This window comes from Oreochromis aureus, linkage group 16 (genome assembly GCF_013358895.1).
Source record: "Oreochromis aureus strain Israel breed Guangdong linkage group 16, ZZ_aureus, whole genome shotgun sequence".
Taxonomy (NCBI): domain Eukaryota; kingdom Metazoa; phylum Chordata; class Actinopteri; order Cichliformes; family Cichlidae; genus Oreochromis; species Oreochromis aureus.
This window is the reverse complement of record NC_052957.1, coordinates 31621890-31628259: the sequence shown is the minus strand read 5'-3', so window position 1 is coordinate 31628259 and position 6370 is coordinate 31621890.

The following is a 6370-nucleotide window of genomic DNA, read 5'->3' as shown; positions in this document are numbered from 1 at the left end:
AAAGAATCCCCAAACTACACTAAAACTACACAAAAAACCTGCATTGGCTAAAACTTGGATAAGCTTTATATAATATTTATTTTATTACATCATGTAATGAAAAGAAACAAAATCTGTTTTAGGTTAATGTGAAACTACAGGCTGCATTCATTGGCCCCAGGTGACTGCAGAATTTGTTTTGGGGCAAACTGTGTGTTAGAGTGAAAACTAATGCCCAGGCCCCAGAAGCCCTGATGTTTACAAGACCCAACCACCCTTTTTCCCTCATAGGACAGATGATGTCCTAGGAGAACACTGGAGCGAGCCCATGGGTGGTTTTCCATTTGCTTCCAGAGAAAGGGTAGGACACTTTGTCAGTGTAAGAAGCACTGTTCCTCAATTAAGGGAAGTTTTTGTTTAGTTTAGTTATATTGTATCTTTCATAAACACAATATAATCACATATAATGTCACACACATATCATTTGATTAAAAATAGACTTTACGGACTCACACCAAGACTTGCAAGCTGAGCTTTGACACAAAGGTAGAGGCTAATTATACCCTTTTTTCTTTTAGATGAAAATACGCTCATACAATTTAACAATCAGCCAAGTCAATGTTGTGGTTTGTACAGGTGAAGCTATGCAACTAAACAAGCTGTGCTGTCATGCTGTTTTTAGAGAGAAGAGACTTTCTTCTGGCAACCCTTAAAAACAGGACATATTCGTTCAGCCTTTTTCTAATTTTATTTGTCATCAACTATAATATTGAACATGTTAACTTAGACCTACAGGCATTTTTCAGTTTCCCCGAGGACTGCATGGTCTGAACTTGTGGTAAACTGGCAATTCCTGACTAGGTTGGCTGCTGTTTTCCACTTGTAAATAGTCTTTGTAGAATGATAGAGGTTAAAATCCTGATCTGGTCTTTCCTTCTAGGCACTGTATTAATAGATAGCTGATTGCTGACCAGCAAACTGCCAGAACCTCTATTCTTTTAGAGGAGGTCACACTTCCTGATGATCACTTAATTAAGAGCATCTAATTATCAACACCTGGCTGTTCCTCCTGGTTCTGTAGTTCATACTACTCATTATTAGTTCATACAACTATTATGGCTCCCTTCAGTTTCAGTATCCACCATCTGGTTTGAGAATTACCATCTCAATAGGCTCGAATCACCTTGCAGCTACAGTTCTGAGCAGTCGTCTAAACAATATAGGTACAGAAGATGGTCCATTCAGCCTGAATATCCCCAGCCTCCCCCAGAATGTTGTTGAAGTTGAGCTGGAAGTTTTCTTCTTCTTCTTTACAGGGTTTATTGGTGGTTGGCAAACAGCAAAATGGGGCATTACCGCCAACTTTCACTTATAGAGTTCTTGCAAAATAAATCAATCAAGTCCAGTTTCAGTCTCATATCGTCAGCTTTTTGATAAGTTTTCTTCTTTCAACATCATACTTCTGACAATGCAATAAAATATGTTCTATTGTTTCCTGTTCCCTACTGCAGTCACACTCCCCTGTACAGTGTTTTCCTATTAAACGTAATGTGCTATTCAAACCAGTGTGTCCGAATCTAAGTCGAGATATAACCATCTCCTCTCTCCTGTTTCTTATGTACTTCTCATTTCTCCTACTTTCCTTTGGATTTTGTAAAACCATCGCCCTTTCCTCTCTTTCTCCCATTGCTTTTGCCACCTTTCCTTAATTTTGTATGGTATTCTACTCTTCATCTCCGTCCTACTAACACTAATATCCATATCTACCATTGGTCTCCTTGTTGCTTCTTTTGCTGTCCTATCTGCCATTTCATCCCCTTTAACTCCATGATGCACTGGTACCCAAAAGAATGTGACCAGAAGCCCCGTCATAATAACTCTGAATAATGTTTGCTGGATCTCGATCAGAATGTCAGGTCTGCATTCCGAGTGACTATCTTGCAAACTGGCCAGTGATAAGCTTGCGTCCGAGCATATCACAGATCTTAGTGGTCTTGTGTCTTCAATCCACCTGACTGCTAACAATATTGAAACCATTTTTCCTGTGTATACTGATAAATCGTCACTGATCCTTTTTCCTACCTTGATATTAAATTCAGAAACAATAAATGCTATCCCGCTTTGGCTGGCTGTATTCTTTGATGCATCTGTATAGATTTTGACATAACTATAATACTGATTAATATATTCCTGTGCTGTATCTCAATTTAAGATAAAACACCTCTCCTTGTTCTTTTTGTTTAACAACGTGAAATCTACTACTGCATCAGGGAGCATCCATGGTGGTATTGTAGGCAACGGTACTGTTTGACTTACGTTGATCTTGTGCAGATTAAGTTCAGCTGCCTTCTGTCCCACTGTCCACCCAAAGCTCTTCAATTCACTTTTCTCTTTTTCCCAGCATGGTTGGAAAACAGTTTTTGTTGGATGATCTTGACCATGTCCTTGTAAACTTGCCCAGTAATTCAATGTCAGTTGCTCTCTTCTTATTTGTAATGGTATTTCCCCCATTTCTACCTGTACTGCTGCTGCAGATGTTGTTTTGAATGCACCTGAGCAAAGTCTTAGCGCTTGATATTGGATACTATCTAACTTACGAAGACTTGTTCGGGCAGCAGAATTATATACTATTCACCCATAGTCCAATACTGATCTAATTAACACAGTATATATAGCTTTTAAAGATTTCCTCTTAGCCCCCCAGTCAATTCCCACTAAGCACCTCATTATATTTAACACTTTCTTGCATTTGTCTATTATTTTCCGAATATGTATAGTCCATGTCACCCTTTCATCAAACCACAACTGAAAGTTCTCTGCCAGCAATCCCACACTATAATTTGGGTACATCACACTTGTCTGGCATCAGAATTCACCAGCAGGTAGTGATCAGGTGGTAGCTCAGCTACTCTCTTCAAGTGTTGAGAACATGACCACAAATCTGCTAAAATGATTACAAAACTGACTGAGCTATCCTGGTGCCATATGCACTTAGGAACACCCTTATGTTTGAACACAGTGTTTGTTATGGAAAAACTGTGATTTGTATATTAGTCCAATAATGTGCCCATCAGGTGGGGTGGCTGTAGCTCAGGTAGAACAGGTCATCTACTAATTGGAAGGTGAGTGGTTTGATTCCTGGCTCCTCCAGTCTGCATGGCAAGTATCCTTGGGCAAGATACTAAGCCCAAGTTGCTCTCTGATGCATACGTTGGAGTATGAATGTGTATGAATGTAGTTAGGACACACCCGAAATTTAGAAGAAAGTGAATGTGGCATGTTGCATAGAGTGCTTTGAGTACTCCGGGAAAGTAGAAAAGTGCTATATAAGAATCACTCTGTTTACCATTCATGTCTCACAATGAAGTATCAAATTCTCCCAGCATGACAATAGGGTCACCAGGTGGAGCACCTTTAAACACTGCATTAGCAACACACGGAAGGCTGGGTACTGTCATTTGGCATGTAAGCATAAACAACAGTCACCACCTGTTCCACAACCTGATGGCACAGGGGAAAAAACCCCTCTCATCCACCTTATACTAACACTGAAAATACTTGAAGGTGACAGGATAAGCGAAAAACAAATGAACTGCCAAACAGACAATGATAAACAAAGAAGCATTTAACAGCCCAAAACTCTGGGTCTAAGACTAAGGATGATGACAAATAATCAAATAAAAAAAATCAGCAACATCTCCTAGATAAATGACAAACTATTAACCACTTGAGAGAGGGAGTGATCGTGTGGTTGAGTTGAGAGAAAGAGGTGGGTTATTATTTTTCTGAGTTTAAGAGATTAGTGGGGTGGGGGACAGATATAACAGCTCTGTGAGCAAAGCTCTCCTCAGAGAGCTGCAGGAGCTGTAGCTGCCTAGTGATGGAGATACAGAAAGGAGCCGAGCTATGTTTTCCACAACATCTCAACAATTCCTGCATCAAGCCGACACTTCACTGGTCCAAAGCTGTGCTCCTGAACATTGTGCTGTCATGCATCTCTCTGATTACTGCTGTTCTCAGTCTTCATCTCAGTCTCTCATTTCAGGCAGAGATTAACTTATGAACTGAAACTATAGTTTAAGTTTTAGATATATGAAAACTTCAATTTACATCTAATGACTTAGTGATGAAAGAAAGAAGTGAATCTGCCACATTCTTGGTGCACTTTAAACATTGCTGTAAAGTTTATTTTTCTAGATGTGTAATATTTGCTGTTTCTATCTCTCTGCAGGCAGCTTCACGCACCCAGTAACATCCTCCTCCTCTCTCTGGCTGTCTCAGTCTTTCTTGTGGGTCTCCTGTTGATGCCATTAGAAATTGCTAGAAACACGGCATGTTGGGTACTTGGTGATCTTATGTGTTCTGTTTATATCCATTTAACTGGCATTCTAATCTGTGCTTCAGTAGGGAATATAGTTCTAATATCAATTGACCGCTATGTGGCTATTTGTGACCCTTTACATTATCCCACAAAAATTACATTGGAAAGAGTTAAACTGAGTGTTTGTCTGTCTTGGCTTTTTTCAATTTTCTACAGCAGTCTTTATGCAAAGGATGTCCTGATTGAACCAGGAAAGTATAATTCCTGTTATGGAGAGTGTGTATTCCTTATTAATAATATTGCAGGTATGATTGACCTTGTTTTGACTTTTTTGGTTCCAGTTTCTGTCATCATAGTTCTATAAATGAGAGTATTTGGGGTGGCTGTGTCTCAGGCTCGTGCCATGCGCTCTAATGTTACAGCTGTCACACTTGAGCGTTCACTGAATCAAACAAACAATTCTGAGCTGAAAGCGGCCAGGACTCTTGGGGTTCTTGTAGTAGTGTTCCTGGCAAGCTACTGTCCATTTTATTGCTACACTCTTGTTGAAGAAAATGTGGTCAATGATCCATCTGCATCTACTGTGATCATTGTCTTTTACTTTAACTCTTGTCTAAACCCTTTGAGCCATGCCCTGTTTTACCCCTGGTTTAGAAATGCTGTTAAACTCATCATCACTTTTCAGATATTCAAGCATGACAGTAGTGAGGCCAATATACTGTAAAAAAGACTAACCTGCTGCAGTAAGATTTTGAAGGCACAAATTGATCCAGAAGTCTGAAAATGGGAAAAATGCTTTTGACTGTATCAAGAATGTATTTTTTTTTTTTTTAAAAAGACATACTTTTCAAATGCTGTGCAAATTATGATACTTAAACTAATGCAAACATCCAGTGTGATTTACTTGTGCAATTTTCTGGTTAACAATATAATCAAATTGATTTTCACCGTGTTACTGAAACATACTTTAAATTACGGCTCTATTTAGACACCCCTTATTTTGCATGAATTTGTTGATTATGTGAGGCATGTTTCAAAATTATTAATATGAACATGTGTGACAATTTAATAAAGTTACGAACTCACTTGTTAAACATTTGAGCATCAACATTTTTGTCACAAATTCAAGCAATCCCTGATCCTAAGAAAATGTTTCAGTCCTTATGTCTGTACAAAAGTCCATGTGTTAAAAACAATAAAAATGGGCTTATTGAAAACCCAACGTACATTCTCATAGAAATCACAGTCCACTGAACCACAATTTCATTGTGGACCCACAATTTCATTGTACATGCAGAACATATGTCATTCAAGCTCCTGAAAACAGTGTAGGTGAAATGCAATGGCATTTCTTTTATAATGACTTTGCAGACTTGTCAGAGTCTTTTGCTGTTTCAGTCAGTTTTACACCAACTGAAACACTAATGTAAGTGGTTTGCCAGTTGAAATCCAGTTGTTAAAAATGCTCAGTAAGAGTTACCCAAGTCCTGTTGCTTGCTTTTAAGAGGATAACACATAAAGCAGTAAACAGAGGATGGCTGCATGTGACAATAGCTAGGAGGCAATGCAATGTCAGTCATGATGATTGTTTGGTTTGCTTAAGTACCGTGATAGACATTTTCATGTGACATTTAATTTGGTCATATGTTTGGAATACATTTATTCTGCTAGCTATTTTCATTTAAAGAAAAATAATTCTATCAAATGACACATTCAGAGAGAACTGCTGTTCTTTGCCTCTAATTACAGAAAAATTATTAAATATTCCAACAATTTGTTGTTGATCTTAGTGGTCTTAAAATGGCCTATGCCCAGACAACAACCAAAGACCGGCTCTCAATATTTTACTGTACAAGATGGTATCAAAATCAGGGTTAAGCTGTTTTTCATTTTGTTTTCAAAACAGTTCTATTAATGGCCTTCTAGTTTTATTTCTAACACGTATTGAATTTATTTATCGCACACAGGTAAAACTTAAAACTTAACTTAAAAAAATAACAAACTCTATTGATAAAGATTTATTAAAAAAAGAGTAGAATAAATACATTACTAAAGATACTGTAGCAGCTG